This window comes from Pongo abelii, chromosome 2 (assembly GCF_028885655.2).
Source record: "Pongo abelii isolate AG06213 chromosome 2, NHGRI_mPonAbe1-v2.0_pri, whole genome shotgun sequence".
Taxonomy (NCBI): domain Eukaryota; kingdom Metazoa; phylum Chordata; class Mammalia; order Primates; family Hominidae; genus Pongo; species Pongo abelii.
In genome coordinates this window covers 130,298,806-130,318,253 of record NC_085928.1, presented here as the reverse complement: position 1 = coordinate 130,318,253, position 19,448 = coordinate 130,298,806, and the positions used below count along the sequence as shown (strand labels likewise).

At 37.8% G+C, this 19,448-nt stretch overlaps 1 protein-coding gene across 18 annotated transcripts in view; it reads right to left on the bottom strand.

Annotated features, from left to right (window-relative positions):
* Positions 1-19,448, bottom strand: part of THRB (thyroid hormone receptor beta) — a 371,566-nt gene that overhangs the window by 245,133 nt on the left and 106,985 nt on the right. For 2 of the 18 annotated variants that reach the window (XM_063722165.1, XM_063722163.1), the window contains exon 1: positions 11,674-11,790. The exons of 15 other annotated variants lie outside the window; for them this stretch is intronic. The gene's annotated coding sequence lies outside the window, so the exon portion shown is untranslated. Of the gene's footprint in view, positions 1-11,673; positions 11,795-19,448 lie in introns of those variants that run through there. One more of the 18 variants, XM_063722164.1, reaches the window with a different exon arrangement.

Below are 19,448 nucleotides of genomic sequence, written 5' to 3'. Positions count from 1 at the left end.
AATCCTCCCTCCTCAGCCTCCTGAGAACTCACCATAATTCTATAAAGACATCTTATTTGTTTGCATTGGAAGATATAAATAAATGCCAATGCTGGAAAGATAAGTAAAAAGGTGGAGCCAGAGGGGGAAACTAACATCATATCTACTATATGAAACATATGGCACACACTTTTCATGCTACATTGAATTCAGTTATCACAACTCTGCTGGGAGGTTTGACTCTCATTTTGCAAAACAGAAAATTAAGATTTAACAACACATCCCAGGCCATCAGCTTGTGAGTTGCAGAGCTGAGGTTTGAACTCGTCTATATCGGCTGCAAAGCACGTATTATTGCACACATTGCCTTCACAACAAGGAATTCTACATTTTGGGAATGATTATAGAAAGAAAACATGAGTAGAAAGTAATATAAACAACTTCAATTGTAAGATGGCATATGATAGAAGTCTATCCATTGGTCTAAATATCACACTGCAGCAGTATTTTACCCCTATGCTGGGCTATTTTTTTAACACTGCTCTCCTCTCTTGAACAAAACTTTTTCAACAACAATCAAAAACATTTCACCACCAGTGCACACTCTGTTTCACTGTTTTAAATTTAAAACACAAATGAATATTCTAGGTTGTCACACAGTATGACAAAACTGAAACAAATGAAGATGTATTTCTTTGACTGCACAATCATTGGCTATAATCATTTATTTTGAATCTATTTAAATGCCCAATACGTAGTAGCCCAAGGGTTAAAGACACAACCTGTACCAAAAGTACTGAACATCATTCCAAAGTTTTAGGAACTAACTCTGGAAACTAATGTGTGGAGCCAAATCCCATGTTTTAGGGCTGACTACATAACTAGGAGTCCTCCAAATTGACTTTCATGTAAATTTGTGTTTATTAAAAGATAAGTATTAAAAGGTGCTAGTTTGGAGATGAAACACATGTTACTAAAACTCAACAGTAACTGCAGCAGTTGTTTAGAACTTAAATCAACACAACACATTTTTTAGGGGGATATGTTACGACTGAGACTGCTTAGAATGGCGCACGATAATAATAAAAAGTCAGCTGACATTTTTGTCCATTTTATCATTGTTGTAAAATTATTTTCAGATAACTTGTCCCCTTCATTGTCTGCAGTGCCTTGGACAGACCATTCTCACCATCCTGCCCACGGTGTATCACTGCCCTGAAATCTTTATTTTGAAAAAAATACATCGATGGCTTTTCTTTCTGGCATACTCCCTTACTTCACAGCACCGTGGGGTCCTTTTTGTGCCCCTCTGTCACTGGCTTTACTGTGGTATTGTGTCAAGATGATCATGGCAGGATGTGTATGAGGTGTGCACATGAGTGCGCACAAAGAAGCAGGAGGAGAATGTTCTTCAGTATCAGATACAGCACTCCACAGAGCTAATCATCTATGGAGTGACTTCCTGGGAGGATCAATGCTCCACTATTTCAGAACAGTCTGTAGTAGTGACCCTCACTAGTCTGGGGAGAGTCTTCTAAACCAAAATGGATAATGATAGGGAATGCTGGGGGATCACACCAGGCACAATGCCACACTTTGGGCACTATATCACTACTCACTTATCAACGCTGGCTTTACTTCTGACAAATTCAGATGGGCACAAGGGCTCCCCAAGGTAGGAGACTGTTTGATTTTAGCTTTGGCTACTCTGGCTCCAGCTTCACTACAATGGCATTGCTGGTCAAGATCCCAACTGAAGTCATCATTTGAATTTAGGCCAAATCACCCTTTGATTCATTCTTTAAAGAGGTTAATAGCCTAACATTAATTAAGCTCTGTTTGCATGTAATTTTCAAAAGAACTGTAGAAAAGGGAAACTATTATTTACCTCATTTTATGGATGAAGAAACAGAGGTTTGAGGAGAATAAGAAACTTGCACCAAGTCAGGAAACCAGTAGGCAACAGAGCTGGATCTCCAAGACAGTTCTGATTCCTAAATCCATTCTCTTAACCTGTATAGTATATTTCTGAGCAATAGAGTGGTTAGAACACCTATCTACATTAGGCAGACATCCAAACTGATAAACTTAGCTTAAGATTAAAGCACTCCTCCCAAAATGGTATAGGTTTGTCCTTTGCAATACTTATGAAGATATTCTTACCCAAGAACCCTAGAACCTAGGTAACATCATCCAGAGCACAGGTCCACAGAAAAGAGAAAGGTTATAATTGAAAATACAACTATTAAACATAACATTATGTTTCAGACATGATTCCTACCATGTCTTCAGGTAAAGAATATCACATTCCTTGAAGTATACTTGATGGAGATTTTATGTATTATCTTATTAATAATAATCATTTACCTGTAAACCATATTATTTGGGAAGTTTCCTTTAGATTTCATCTAAAAGCCTCTGTAGAAATGTCGGCAGTGTCAGAATTACTCATGGTTACCATTCCACCCAGCTCCTAGTGTGGATGAGTGTTGGCCATAAATTCAAAGACTGTCTAGCTTCTAGCCCCTTCACGAAGGAGAAATGCAGTTCCAGCTCCTCATGTGTGTTGTCATAGAATATCAGCAGAAGCATCTCCAGGGCTGGAAGCAGGACACTTTGGAAGCTGGTGCTCAATGTATTCCTATATTCAGTGGTCCCAACCCTTGGAAGGCGTTGAAGGCATTTTCTTATATTAGTCTATGGTTCCATTTTAAAGAATGGTTCTAAATACATTTCAAGGTAGTTCAACCTACATTTGATATTTATGATTCTTCAAAAGTATGTACAATTTTGTGTTTATAAGATGTGAGTGGCACTTATTCTGTTTCTTGAGGGAAAACAGGGTCAGTTCATGCTTGCTCCTCTTGTTGTTTCTCTATGCCCCCAATAACACCGGAAATCATAATGCTGCCACTTCCAGTGGCATCTGTTTTGCTTTGGTACCTTCACACATATTTGGACTTCCATGACAAATCTGTGAGACAGATGGAGCAGGTATTGTCTTCCATATTTAATACATGAGAATACTGAGGCTTAAAATATTTAGGAGTACTGGGTCTATAATTCAAATCATTCTACAATAGCGTGCTCCCCTTCCCAAAACCCCAATTTATAGTATTTGCTGACTTTCAGGTGATAGTAATTCTACCACAGCTAATTTCAAGCTACCAACATGATGTTACCACATGCAGAGTTAGGATGAGATGTAGAAAACTGGCTCTCTTGAGCCAGTACAGCTAGCTCCAGTACAACATGGGATCCTTCGACCCCTACCCCAGTGTTCTTTATATGCCATCGAATTAAGTATTTATGATGTTAATTTAAACACATATCTATCACCATGTCCTGGAGAGGATGCCTTACGTGTATAAGCATGCACAATATTAAGTTCCCTTATGAGAAAATCAGTTAGAGACATTTCTTCTGCATTCATTGACATGCTCAAGTTTTGATCATCCTACTCTGGTTACAATCAAGTGTACTAGAGAAGGTGGCCCTGAAGTAACCCAGGGCTGTTCCTTTACACAGGGATGAGTCGGAGATCAACAGCTCATTTCAGTCAATCCCATTCACATAATATCTTCTAGCCAAAGATCTCGAGGTGTTTTCCATGCTTCTCTAACCATCCCCATTTTACAGACAGGAGAGTCCAATGTCCAGGAAATTAAATGACATGCTCAATGTCACACAGTACATAGACCTGGAGTCAAGACTGGAATGCTTCTCTACTGCACCAGCATGCTTAGTCTATCACCATAAAAAACAAAGACTTCTAAAAAATGTGGCAGAGTTCAGAATACCTATCAGAGGCAACATAGATATCAAAAGAGAGAATGCTGTGGGCCAACAGACATTCCAGAAAGCCTGTTTTTGTCGTAGTTTTTAGACTATGCTCCATGGAGCCTCAAGGGGCCGAGGGGCCTAGCAACATAGAAAGAGATCAGCCTAAGGGGGCAAGACTCTGGAGTCCCCCAGCGAATGTGAATTAAAATCCTTTGCATTCCTCTGTTTTACATACTGGGAATCAGATTAAGATTTCATTTGGAAAGAGGGTTCTATGATTTTTAAAAAAAGTTAGAAAACCCCAACAAAGACCAAAGTCTAGACTGTTAATTTTCAAACAAAGCTCTTTGGTGAGAGTTACTGGCTCTCATAAACTGAAGGAGCCTCTGGCTGCTCTTTTCTCACGATCTGGAGAGATAATGTATGTGCAAACACACTGAAAATAAAGAAGGTGTATGCAAACTGAAGTCAACACAGGCCCTTTAACCCCAGTCTGATCCTTTTTGAAAGGCAGTGGGTATTTCAGTGCCATGTAGATTTTTCTATCATATGACTTCCCAAACATGCAGACACTCCAGGTCCTCAGCTGACATCTTGGAGGCCAGCCATGACTTCTGGCTGCCTGAACAAGTTCACAAAGGTAACTACTCTTCCCACACTTGCCGGTGTGACACTATCATAGGCCACACAGACCTCGACGAGCCCTCTATGAAAATAGATGAAGCGGCTGGGAATAACAATAAGCACCAGGTTTTCAGACCTACAAATATGCAGCCACTTCATACTGCATTCCAGATGAAAAGCTGAAAAAACTGTTAAAGCCAACTAAATATGGCCTGAGAAGGATTCCGTACTTCTATACTTGAGTCCTTGTGGATGAACTGTAACCTAGCTTAATAGTCAGATTGAAAACCTAACTTAGGAGTATGAGCCTGTAACAATTGCTAAGTCTTGGCCAATACCAGTGGCCATACTGCAACCATTCATACACTGCTGAGTGTTCAAACTGTGTTCAAATAAGGCAAACGCCAAGCTATAACCAATCCAGCCATTCTGTACCTCGCTTCCAATTTCTGTACGTCATTTCTCTTTTTTTTTGTTTATAAATCTTCTTTCACTACATGGCTGTGCTGGAGTCTCTGTGAATCTGATGTGATTCTGGGGGCTGCCCGATTCACGAATCGTTCATTGCTGAATTAAACTCCATTAAATTTAATTCGGCTGAAATTTTTCTTTTATCAAAACAAAGAAAAATGTCTTAAGTAGCCAAAATAATTCAATTATTTTAAGTAGAAAAGAGACATACAGGGAATGTACTGAGTCAAATGGTGTAGATTTAGCTTGTACTATACTATATTAATGTAGGCTCCACTCAGAACCAATATTAAGTACTAAATATTGTCAGAGACAATATTATAAGCATATAAAGACAGACTTATACTCAAGAACACATTTTTAGACAAATATTCATCCTGAAGCTACAATGCAAAAATACATAGGAAGAGAATACATATATATTGTCTATTACTGTTACGGTTTAAAGTATTTAAATGTTTGTATTTGTGTATAAAACATTTAGCTATATGTTTGTTTATGTACGTGTATTTATAATGTTGTTTTAAAGACTACTAAAATGTTACATAACTTTTTGTTAGCATAAATAGACTTTAGGGCTGATACTATTATTTAAAATGCAATTAAATATCTTTAAAATATTCAAACCATATAAAATGACTATGAATTAAAGCATTTGTGGAATCAAGGTTGGAATACTAATATCTATTAGGATAAGGATTATTAAATATTTTGTATTTTTCTAGATTTTGATGAAGATATAAAGTGAGGCTAAAATTTAGTTTTGGGCTTATCAAGGCCTCCCCATTTCACTGTCTTTTAAGATGATGTGCACTAAGAGAAAATGCTTGAATCATGTTGGTTGCTAATAAATGCAACAAATTGAGAATAGCTGTTAGTGTCTTACTAAAAAATCCTTACTAAAAAATGCAGGCAGAGATGGAAAATATTCCTCTCTATTACTCTCAAAGCTTAAATTTCACCATACTTACCAGGCATGTAAAAAGTTAATCTTTAGCAAAGCAAATGTGCTTAAAATAGTCTATTGTTCTCAACAAGTTATAAACCTGGATTATAAAACTGTTAAACACTAGAGATACAAAAATACACTAATTCTTCGGCACACTTTTTTTTCATTCTATGTTACTTTCCTTTTATAAAAGCTCAGGTTTTATGACTGACGATTTAAAAAAAGAGAGAGAGAAAAGGAATGCAAACTTCTATACAGAAAGCCAAGTGCTAAGAGCCATGCTTTAAAGCAGCATACACTATCTTTTAAATTACAATTTCAGATTTGGCTGCTTTGTTGTAACAAAACACTTCATGTTCAAACATTTTATTAATATTATGTTTAGAAATATAATATTAATATATTATATTTAGACATAATATTAACATATTATATTTAGACATATAATATTAATAAATATTACTAATTATATTGATATACAGAATAAAAGAAAAACTCAAGGAATATGCTAAAATGTCCTTTAAAGCTAAATTTTCTTAGACCCCCCCAGGCTACTACTGATAGAACATAACAAGAGTGGAAGATATTCTCAACATCATCACAGCCCTGAAAAGTTGCTATTTTTACCTCACTTTATAGACGGGCAACCTCAAGCCCAGGGGCATTGAGGTCTGCTGGAATTTTCTTTTCTTTTCTTTTCTTTTCTTTTTTGAATCCAGATCTTCTGATCCCAAGTCTTTTTCTTTTCCTACTTCTACAAAATTGTTTCAACAGATGACCATATCCCAATTTAAAAGAAAATAAGGAGGTAATTTACAGAAATATAGACAAATTAGGAAAGGACTAAATTATTCATTTCTCACAAAGGATTTACCCCCAGATTAAGTTATCAGCTCCTATAACTCCTCTAGAGGCCAAAACTTGTCCTCAGTATTTGAGAAAACTTTCTGTAAATATGAAGTAGCTTTGTAGATAGAGCCAAGCTTGGCGAGTGATCAAATTTATGTGTGCTTCAGTTGCAGTATTAAAAAAAAAAAAAAAAAAAAAAAAGGTTTTAAGTGTGTCTATAATGGAGAAAGGGACGCAAACAACTATAAACATGGACACAAATATTTGAAGCCACAATTTTAGGCACTAGACAACAGTCCACGGCTGTGATCCTTGAGAGGAAGAAGACACAGGAGATAAGCTTTATGTTTACCTTGGCTTTTTGCCTTGGGGCACTTTTCAAATTGCAACTTGGGGAAGTGGAACCCAGAGAGCAGCTGAGTGAAGAAAACTGAGACCTGATTTTTGGGTGGCAGATATGGTAGGAATTTGTGGAGCAAGGTATTAGAGAGGAAGCTGCACAAGAAAAGAACTCTAGAAACATGTATAGGGGGTTTCTTGAGCCTTTAGACAAATATTAAGAAAATCATTTGTAAGACCTACCCCAAACAGCTATTCTGTTAGCAGAAAAGGGTGTTTGAGGGCTACAAAATGTCAGATGTTGGAGTTCCAACCAGCCAAGGAAAAGAGACGTTGCTGAACACTCTCAAGATTCAGCTGAGACTCCAAAAACGGCAATGCCTTAGAAGGACTACTCTAATCCTAAAATAAAGATCACTCTAGATTTGTCCTAACAGAATCTAAAACCAGGCCTCCACTATTTCCAGCTTATCTGCCAGAAAATTAAATGCCTGCCAGAACAAAACTCATTACTCTTTAAAGGAAGACAATGACATCTAAAGTTTTAACATTGTTACATCTACAGTGTCCACCATAAAATAAAAAATTACTACATATGTGATCTGGCTGACATCTAAAGTGAATAGTTGCTATTTCTGCCTGCCCAAAATATCTGTCTCATACTTTTTTTTCTTTTTGAGATAGGGTCTCACTCTGTCACTTAGGCTACAGTGCAGTGGCATGATGGCGGCTCACTGTAGCTTTGGCCTCCTGGACTCAAGCAATGCTCTCCCCTCAGCCTCCCAGGCAGCTGGGACCATAGGTGAACACCACCACACTTTGCTAACTTATTTTTTATTTTATTTTTTTGTAGAGATGGGTCTTACTTTGTTGCCCAGGCTGGTTTTGATCTCCTGGGCTCAAGTGATCCTCCTGCCTCGGCCTCCCTGTCTCCTACTTTTAAGAACACAAATTCATAGCAAGAGAATCTTTCTGTCCCCCAGGGAGCACACTCCATTTGGTTCAGCCAGGGCCCATTCTTACTAGTGTCCAAGTGACCAAAGGAAATAGGATGTCCTATTTCTTGGACACACGGAGGGCACATGACCCGAGTTGGGCCAATGACTGTCCTCTTTGGCATATGTCTATAAAAATGTTGTCATTCAAGCTAAGTGATATAAGGGTGAGGGGGTTGATGGCATTATGTGTGCTACAGGAAGTGAGTCTGTTCTAGGGATGGGGAAATAGAGATGTGGCTGTGGTGATTTCATTGTGCCCTTGGATTTAGCCCTGTCAAAAGGATTTTGCAAACCTGGTATGGTGAAATTCAGAAGTGTTTTAGTTCTGGATTATTAACAATAACAGTTCTGATAGAGTCTTAGATGCTCAAGTTAGCACACATGCTACACTGTGACCCAGAATGTAACTTTCTAGTGAGAGAATCAACATTTGATAGCTGAAAATTGATAGTCCTGGCTCCTTGTTAAAAAGCTGTGTTATCTTGGGCCAATCTCTCACCTTCCCTCCTCCTCCCTGTACACTGAGAAGAGAGACCTTCTAGGGCTCTTTCTAGCGGCAAAATTCCATGAGTCTATGAAATAAGGGACTTTCCACAGTCAGCTAGATAACAGGTTTAATGGTAATTTACAAAAGTGACTTATTCAAGCCAACAAAGAAAAGGTGTAAAATGAGAGATACAGGAATCCAGCGGCAAAGCTTAAAGAAAAAGCTCATATAGCCTTTCAATATCCCAATTTGCTGATTCTTTGACCAATTTTTCTCCTTTTGTTTGCAAGGTTGAATTAGACCAATTCTATCATCCAGTAATTTGGGATCCTGAGAAACTCACTGTGATTGAGGCAGAAACTGAATCAGGCAGGGGCATTATTGTTTTCTCTCAGCCCAGCTGTCTCTTAAAGATTTTGAAAAAAATCACGTTTTTCCAGTTCCCACTTTCTAATGTGTAAAATTACTCATGATTATTTAAGACTGATATTACAAATAAAAACAAGAAAAGACTGTGCAGGTATTTGGATAAATGTAGTAAAATTATATTTGCTCATCATCTCTGCACTTGTTAGGATCACCAGAAAGACTAATAAATCTAATGCTTTAAATGGTATTTAATGATTTGTTTTAATGAAAACATGCTCAGTGGGAAATTCCTACTGTATTTGCAAAGAGACTATGTTACCTATCTTTTAGCCTTGTGATCACGGTGATCATGGAAAGGCTAGTTCTTAGAAGTGAGAAATAGAAATATGAATAAAGATAAATCCTAGTGACCTATAAAAACACTGTTATCTGTTTCCTGCCATGACGGTGCTCAAGGTTGGGTGTATATAGGCCATTGAGCCTTTCCTCTTTAGAAGTGGAGCAGTTGAGAAAGGGCTTCAGGGAGACACATGGGAGGTGCCACAGACAGGAAATACATGAACTGAGAATTTCCAACTAAAAAGCTCATTAATAAACATGTGTGAATTATTTTCTATTCATAAATACTATTCTAGGAAACTAACTTTATTAATAAAAATTTTACTATATCAATCTTATTATCATGTGTCTTTTGATAAAGAATATTAGGGAGAAATCTAGAAACATATATAAGCATAAAGAAAACAAAATTGTCCAAAATCCAGCAACTCAAATATAACTGTCTTAACAATTAGGTATATACTTTTCCAGTTTTTAAAAAAATGCCAGCACCATTTGAAAGCACTTTATAATCATCATCTCATTTAACCCTTATAGCAACTCAATGAGGAAGTTATTCATATTTTTCCCACTTTATTAGATGAGAGTCACACAGCCCTGCCTAATTTCAAAGCCTGTGCATTTAAGCACTAAACCACCTTCGATGCATATATGTAAATATATACATTGTATATACATATACATATTCATAGATGCATTTATGTGCTCATTTCTACATTCCTATAAGCACAAATTTGTATAACTGTACCCTAAATGTTATAACTATATATAGTAATTTGTAATTTATATTTCTCACAACATATCAAGCAAAGGTTTCCAATTAGGTCACAGGAAGCCACAGACTGAGAGACAGGAAAGGACAACTGCTATTTGTTAGCTGTTGAGCTCCCATAAGGGAGAGTCAAGGGTACAAAATCTTGAGACGAATATTGTCTGACATGGAAAAGGACTCATGTCTCAAGCCAAGAGAAACTCCTAAGTCTGCTCAAAGTAGAAAAGTTTTTGAGCTATAATAGAATGTGTTTGGGTGTTTGTTTATTATTCATGTTGTCTGAGCCACTTTCCGCCTTTTAGGAGTGGAAGGGACTATAAGGGAAGTCCCTATTCAGCATGAGGATTCTGTAACAAGTCCCTAAAATTGAGAAAGGTGACTCAGCAAGAAGACCTGAGATCCCTACTCAGCCCCATAGAGCGGAGCATAGTCAATGAATGTTTTATAAAAGTGATGCGTGACACCTAAGCTTCATCTACAACTCTACAAGTGACAAATCAACTTAGATCCTTGCTACTGCAACTCAACAGTTCACAGCAAACTAATTCTCGTTCTCTCTAAACCCTGTTACTTCCAGGTCCCCCCTTGTCCCCTTTCAAAACTCATTGTTACCATCACTATTGCAATCTATCTGGCAGAAAAATTTGGACCTACCTCTTACTCTCCCTTCTTCATTCCTCCCTCCTCTCCTCATGTAGTAACTTTATATATTCTTCCTTTTTGATATTCTGGCATTGATTCCATTGCCTTGGCCCTGGTCAATGTTCTTATGATGTTCTTATAAATATTGTCATCATTTTACTATGAGCAGCATTAAGAAGAAAATAGGCCACTATTAATAATTGTTCTGGAACAACAGGTTTAAACTTGATTGTCCTGGCATACTAGATGTATGTTTACCTACTTATGCAACCCCATCATCCTCTTTCTCCCTCTCTTCATTTTTCCTGCATACTACTGCCACATCCTTAAACATAAAGTGTAAGCTTCCTTCTAAGGTTTTTGTTAAAATCAAATCCAGGCTTTATACTGCATTCAGAATAACTTCCAGATTTCTCAGTCAGGCCTTTATAATTTGGTGCCTCCTTAACCCTCTCAGTTTTTCTTCTGTGACTCTTTTCCATGACCCTGCCATTTCAATTAATTGTGATACTCAGCATTCTTTAAACATACCAGGTATACTCCATCCACTACTTCTTTGATTGTACCCTTCCCCCTCCTCTCCACCAGAGAATTCCTAACCCTTTCAAGTTCATTCATTTTTCACAACAGCCCTAAATACTGCCCTATGAACACATATTCTACTATTTTAGTGCTCAGAATATATCATTCTATTCTTTACTTTTGTCTCTGTGTATCTCATCTAGACAAATAAGAGTAAGAATAACTTATACCTAGAAAGAACTGTACAGTACACAAAGCACTTTCTAATACATTATCTGACTTGATCCTGAAAAACAGAAGGTAGCAATTACTTCTTCCAGTTTTACAGATAAGAAAACTGAATCCAAAAGGCTAAAAGATATTGCCAAGGTTACACGGTCAAAATTCCCTTTTCTGGCTGGGCGCGGTGGCTCACGCCTGTAATCCCAACACTTTGGAAAGCTGAGGCAGGTGGATCACGAGGTCAAGAGATCGAGACCATCCTGGACAACATGGTGAAACCCCGTTTCTACTAAAAATACAAAAATTAGCTGGGTGTGGTGGTACGCACCTGTAGTCCCAGCTACTCTGGAGGCTGAGGCAGGAGAATCACTTGAACTCAGGAGGCGGAGGTTGCAGTGGGCAGAGATCACGTCACTGCATTCCAGCCTGGTGACAGAGTGAGATTCTGTCTCAAAAAAAAAAAATTACCATTTCTAAATTTAGTAAAATGAATAAAAATGTCAAACATTAGACAAAATATACCAACAACATTCAAACAAAGGAACAGATACACTCTGGTAAAACCAATTTGAAAGATTGTGGCCAAGGAAAGGGAGATATGACAATACAAAGACCCAAAGACCAACACTAACTTCTAGCTCCAAAGCAGTTCCAGGAGAGAAAAACACTTCTAGGAGAGTTGAACAAATTTGGGGACAATCTTCCAAATGCCCTACAATCCAGAGGGCAGGACTCTGAGGGGTCAGTAGGCAGTTAGAGAATAAGCTTTTTAGAGTAGAAGTCCTGGCTCACTACCAGCACATTGACCCACCTAAGGTGAGAATGACTCCTTGGAAGGTGAAGCTATAGCAGGAGAAGTAAGTACCTAGAACTAACTGTCTTTATCAAAAGCAAATGTTTCAAAACTCTCTCCAACCTATAGAATAATTTGAACCCAAGGGTTCTCACCGGTAAGACTGAAATATGACCTTGTCTTTAAAAAACATAGATCCCCATATAAAATGTTAAATAAAATTGCAGAACAAAGAATAGAGCCCAAATTAACCAACTATAACTAGCCATAATCTCAGTTGAGTCCTCTTTCCTACTCTCAAGCAAAAGAAAAGTCCTAGTGCTACCCATCCCACGAAGTTTAGTTCTCAGAGAAAACAAAAAGGTCTCGGGGAAGAAGCAATAAAAGTTGAGTATGATTTACAGATACAATCTTTAGAAAAATAGATGGTCTAGCTAACACTTTCCACATTAAGTATGAGAAAGAAAAAAATAAATGACATAGCAACTATGCAAAGATTTTTCAAAGCATAGAGGAAAGAGGAAAGAATGTGAGGAAAGGAGAAAAGTATCAAGCAAATACTGATGAAAAAATACCTTCTAGAAAAAAAAACAGTGGAGAAACAGAAAAATATCCACTTTGAATCATAAAAGACATTACAAAGAATGGGTCTGATGAAAGAATAAAGCCAAAGATGAGATGAACAGATAACAGAATGACTAGAAAAGAGTGAGTTTGGACCTTCAGATACAAAATTAAGACCAAAACACCACTTCTGGAGAATTGATAAATTCTAAATACAAAGCATCATTAGGAAAAAAAATAAAATAAGGTTGGTAAATTTTGTTAAATGTCTTTTTGGTTTCTAATGCATCTATGCAGGTGACTGTATATTTTTTCTTCGTTTGCTAGTCAAAGGATTAATATCCTTAATAAATAAATATTTTACAAATAAGGAAACGTATCATTAAACAAATGGATAAAGATTATGAACAAGACTGGTAAACATTAACGACTATGTTAAAGTTATCGATGGAATAGGAAACCAAGCAATCCCAAATTTGGTTAAAAGGATTATAGCATATTTGTACCATGAAACACAAGGAGCTCATTAAAAAGGCATTATTGAAATGGGGAGGGAATCTTCAAAATATACTATTAAGAGGAAAAATGCAAAGTCAGAAAAAGTGTAGAAAAATTCTACATATATTAAGAAAGAGAGAAACAGAGAGAAGCCATCTATATCCTTATCATCTTTCCAATCATTACTAAATCATGTGCGCTTCATTTTCCAAAAGATTGAAATTCACCCATTTTTCTCCAACCACATGCTAGTCCAAGCTACTTTCATGCTAGTCCAAACTGCCTTCATTTTTCCCCTTTCACTTCTGCAACAGCCTCGCATCTGAATTCCAGCACAGCACTTCTCCCCTTCTACGCAGTCTACACTCTAGCCATTCCAGGTACCCCCAGTTCCTTGAATGAGCTATGGTCCTGCTGGCACAGGGTCTTCTGCATACTTTCTTGCCTCTATCTGGAACACTCCCCTCTAGTCTAACTCAGTCTTCCATTCTTCCTTCAGATTTCAGCACAATCATCCCTTCCTTAGAGAAACTCACATACTCTTTTATGTTGTATTTAGTTTATAATTATACATTTACTTGTTTGCGACTAATATCTATTTCCTTTTGCCAGACTACAAGCTCTAGGAAAGTTGGTAATATGTGTGTTTGCTTAACATTGAATCTTCAACAAAGTACCCGGCTCAGAAGACAAACAAACAAACATTTCAATGTCTCTTTCCCCATTTATCTACCTATTCACCTGTTTGTCCATCCCTCATCCATTCATCCATCCACATATCCATCCATTCTCTAGCTGTATTAAAAATATCTGGAAGAAGACATTAGCCATTATTAATATCTAGGGATTGGGGCTGAGGGAAGAAATGGGGGTGGGTAGAGACTTGCTCTTTATTTTAAATATGTGTATTTATTTGCACATTTATTAATAGTAGGTACACTGAATAATTAAAAAATAATTCATATAACAAAACTACTACTTTCTTGTTGATGACACGAAATCAAGTATATCTTAAAAATGTCTTCAGTCTACAAAGGTAATTAGTAGTATCTTCATATCCTGTCACTAGGACTATAATCATGTCTCTGAGGGACATGCATACTAACACAATTCTCTTTTCTTGCCAACTCAATTCAGTTCTATTTCAAGTATAAATAGATCTTCTAATAAGCATTCTTCTGCGTGTTTGTATACTCATGCAAAGACATCTTTTTTCTCATTGAAGGTGTTAGAAAATTCCCCCAGGAAATTCAGTCACGTTGTCATAGTCTTTTCACAGAAAGGAACAATGTGTAGGAAACAGATTCTCTTGATTTTGATTAATGAACAAAGGAAACTCTAACCTAATTTGCCTTAAAGCACCTTTTCTTGATGGAACTACTAGCTCCTACCAACAATTCAAGATGGTGAATTCTCAGCAATTAGGAAAGAATTCTTGAAATTAATAACTTAAGGGATCTTTCTTGGCCTCGATTTCTACTTAACTTACCGGCTAGTATCTTTTGGTTACCTTTTTGGTTTGGAGGATTAACACAGCAGCAATATGGGCCATACCATGTCTTTCCACCTCTATACATGGCTACTGTATATCCTTTTACTCATCAGACTTGGTTGAAGAAATGGGCCTCAGACTTCTAATTTTGGTTTCTAAACAGGGCAAGTCTGGATTTAGAATACAACCACAGAATACCGCTGCAGAATGAGCCCTGTACATTAAAAGGAAAACTAGGCCTTTTGGTGCTGTTTTCAGGTTTTCTAAATTGTTATATAAGGGAGATGATCTTATCTAACCATTTATCAAATTCTGCATTCTTATGTGTAGGATACTGTTACAACTTTAAGAACTTCTGGAGATGAAGATGAGCCACGAAGTATGATAAGAAATCATTCATAGTAAAGAAATCTCATTCAGATAACATCTAGCAGAACACTTGGGGGTGGAGCAATGGTGAAAGGAGGATAAAATTTAGTAGGGATTTGATTGTGTGAAAATCTATGACCACCTTTAGAGGACAGAAATCCATAAAATCATTCACCCTCAGTATAATTTCCACCCTTAGTATAATTCACCATTAGTTTAATTAGAATGTGCCACTTCTGATTGCAAAAGTCCAAGGATTAGTCACTTGAATAGGAAGAGTTCTTCTTATACAGGGGATCTCTGGAAAAAAGTCAAGATTACTTCTTAGTACTGTAGCACACTCCAAAAAAACATTTCAGAATTTATTGATACGGAAACATTGTACTTAAAATCCATGCACCCCTGACCTATGTCATAGCAGTCAGAATAGGGGTTACCTTTGGAAAGAGATATTGACTATGAAGAGGCATAAAGGAAGTAGCCTCCTGGGTTTTGGAAATGTTCTAAATTTTATCTGGCTTATGGCTCCACAGGTACACACCCATGGGAAAAGTCATTGAGCCACACATTGATGACTTGTGCACTGCATGAATATAATACCTCAATTAAAACAAAATTTAAGTAAAAGTATAATGGTTTTCTGAGAAAGAAGGTTAGGGAACTCTGCATTGAAGAAAGTATTTTTAATAAGAAAAACAATGCAATCTGATTGTCATTTCTAAGGTCTAATAAAATTTTATGATATAATAAGAATTCCATTACAAATAATGTTTTGCAGATGTCCTAAAGATGGGGCCCCATTAATAGCAGCAGGAGAATGAGAATGTCATTTGAAATGCTCAATTTTATTAATGATCAAATACAGACAACTGGCCATCAGCCTGCTACTTGGGAGAATAAATTACTTTGAAAATTTTTATAACAGAAATTTCTTTCCAACCTCCACTAATATTTAAAGGAGCACCAAAATTATTAAAGTATTGCCAGAGAAAATCAACTACACTACAATTCACACACACATACACACACACATACACACACACACACACACACACACACACACGGGGCATTTGTGCATGCTGAAGGAGCAAGGAGCAGCTGGATGTGTTGTCACACTCTCTAAATGTTGGGGAATTGCTCCCTCCTTTTCCACCCAGCATAATCTGCCTTTAAATCCTTGAGAGTTTGGACTACATATTGTAAACATGGATCCTACAATTACATTATCATTAGAGTATAGGTAATAATGCACACTCACTCTAGCAACTAAGAACTAAATAATATCAGATGATGGTTTAACAAAAAAAAGCATAAACCCAGAAGCCAACAAATGACTGAGACAACTGAACTACCCGAGTTCATTACCATCAATGGGAAGGCAGGTCTGTGTTCCCAAATGGAACTGACCTATAGAGCTTCTAGAAAATTTCCAGATAAATCATCATGCATGAATCCTGCCCTTTTCCTGGAACATTTTGCCCAATCTTAAATATCAACTCCTACCCTAAACTGAAAGTTCACATACTTCATTTCACAGACCATAGCCACAGTGGCAGGTTACTTCATGTGAAATGACAGGACGTACAATATGACTTTTTAAAAAATTACTTCTTTTATCCTCTATTTAAATGTGTACTTTCATACTTGTCAGCCTACATAGTGTTTCTTCAATAACCTCAACTTGAATCCAGCCAAATCCAGCATCCACCTAAACTTCCAAGGAGGAGGTTCCAGAGTCTCTTCTAGACAGAGCTTCCTGAGGCCCACGCCTCCATTTCCACAGGCTGAATCTGAGCTCCTGCTCTCTCTACATGCCATCTTTACCTTCATCTTGCATTCTCAATATCACAGACAAAAATCTGAGCCAAGGCAACAATCAAATTGTCTTCTATTTCTTTCTACTTGCCCTGTTCTTATCCTGCTTGCAAAGTGCCTCCCCAACATTTAGGGGCCTGCTCCTCTCTGCCTAACCACCTCTAGTCCCTCTATTCACCTATCTACCCTTCACAGCCGGAGTTACTGTTTCAAAATACAAATATTACCACTTGTTTGCTTACAACCTTCTATGGCTCGCCATTTCACAAGGAATAAAAACCCCAACCCCTTAGCTTGGTATTTAAGGCCATCTGCAAGGAAACCACAGTCTAACTTTCCAATGCTCTCACCTCTCTACCATATCTTCCATATGGTCATATCTTCCATATTTCCTCTCAAACTCAAAACATCATCATACCTTTGCAAAAACAGTTCCTTTCAGTTTGAATGCTCTCCTCTCCCATGCATGTTTCAATATCGATTTCAAGTGAGAAACAGTATAATTTTGTGATAAGACACCAGAATTTGGCTTCAGGCAACCTGGTTCAAATCCAAGGGCTACCACTTTCTTGTCATCAAATCTTAAGCAAGGTGCTTAACCCTGAACAGAAAGCCTCAGTTTCTTCATATCTATACAAAGAGGAAGATAACAGCCTCTATATTGCAGGGTTGCAGAGAGAACTAAATGAGTTAAAGCACAGAAAGCACTTAACACAGTCCTTTGTACTTATTAGGCATTCATATTAGCTATTATTGTTATGGACCTTCAAGTCATCATCATTATTATCCGCCTCAAGATTTTCCTGCCACATCAATTGGAACTAATACCTTTCTTCTCTTATCCTCTCTCTAGCATGCTCTCCATGGGCTCTACATATAATAATTGTCAAAATGTGACACATATGATAGTTATTTATGACTGCCTTACTTCACAGGGAGGAATATATTCCATAAACAGTTCTTAGCACAAAACCACATCTTAATCATCAGCAGTGATGGTTGTCTACCCAGTGCTTTGCATTTTTTCCCCTCAGTTATGCCATCATTCATTCATGTCTTCCAAATCTACAGTCATTTAGGCCTGCAACCTGGACAGTAGGTTAAAGTCCTCACTTCCCCGTTTATGTACACCAATATTCACTAAATCTTGCAGAGTCTACTCCATTAACACCTTATAACCTGACCCTCTCCAGCCCAGCTGGCATTGCTTTGGTGAGTTGTTGTTCACAAAGAGTATTATAACTGTTTCTAACTACAGATTTTTAATCAAAGTAGCCTCCCAAAACAACACTTCTGATCACCCCTATGAGAACACCTACCACCCTAAAATTGTCTGCTTATTCATCTGCATTACCAACTAAATATCAAACTTCTTGCATGCAGGAAACATCTTTTGTTCAAAGTGAGTAGCTCGGTGCCTGGCATGCAGTAGGCTATCAAAAAGCACATGTTGCAAAAATGAGTGCATCATTACATTCCATTACAACTCTGTCTGCTTAGGTTGAAACTGTATCCTTAGAAACGCTCCAAATATGGATTGTAGGCCACATCAATATAGCTCTGAGGTTGGGTCAAGGGGTTAGGAATTCCTCAGGGGGTTTAGGAATCCTGTTCCACTAGCTTCTGTGGGAGACATACAGGCCAGCAAAATTAGGGAAAGAGACAAGCCCAGAGACAGGATGGGACCAGGAGAAACAATGTGAGATCATCTATCTTCTCCAGGGCATGATTGTCAGGTCAGTTCAATGTTGATTGCAACCTCATCCTTGTGTTCAGGAGCAACACAGTCCATGTAGAAAAACCTACCTACAACTATGATGGGTATTGTCACGCACCACCCAGATCCCCTTCAGTAAGAGACGACTGATTTCCCAGCTACTGAGAGTGTGGCTGACTCTGATGCATATTCCTTTGGCTGAAGAGAGCCTCCTTACCCAAAGTCATGCTTCTTCCCAAGCAACCCACATCCAGTGATTGGTTCACGCCAAGGTATAAAGGCCCGGCCCTGTCACCCAACTTGGAACAACTCTGAAGGGCTACCCAAGTTTCACTGCTCCTTAAATGTTAGCAGAGACATTTACTGAGACTCCATCACAGTCCAACTTCTCCCTCTATCCACACTCCACACCTGCTTCTTTACCATTCCTACCACAGACAGCTATCTGAGTAAACCTCCTGCTTACTACACTGTCTCAGAATCTGCTTTCTAGAGCACCTAACCTGTAACAGCCTGAGATAAAGAATATAGAATGGAATTTTAAGACAGCACATATCATAACCCAAAGTTTGGTCCCTAGAACTGTTTTGTGTGGACTTCATAGGGGTAAAACACTGTGAACTAGCTGCCAACATTAAAAAATAATTTTCAAAAAGCCAAAGTTCTGGCAAGAATGGGCTGGTATTTGCTCATGGCACTGAACAGCTGTAGTTGAGGGATAGTGTTCCATCTTGATGGCTCTCACTGGCTACACTGTGTGACAGTCCCTACTGGCACCCTTCTTTTATTTCCTTACCTGGCCAACCCTGAGGATATTTGAGCTGATGGGTCATGACTGATGCCAGGATTCCCATC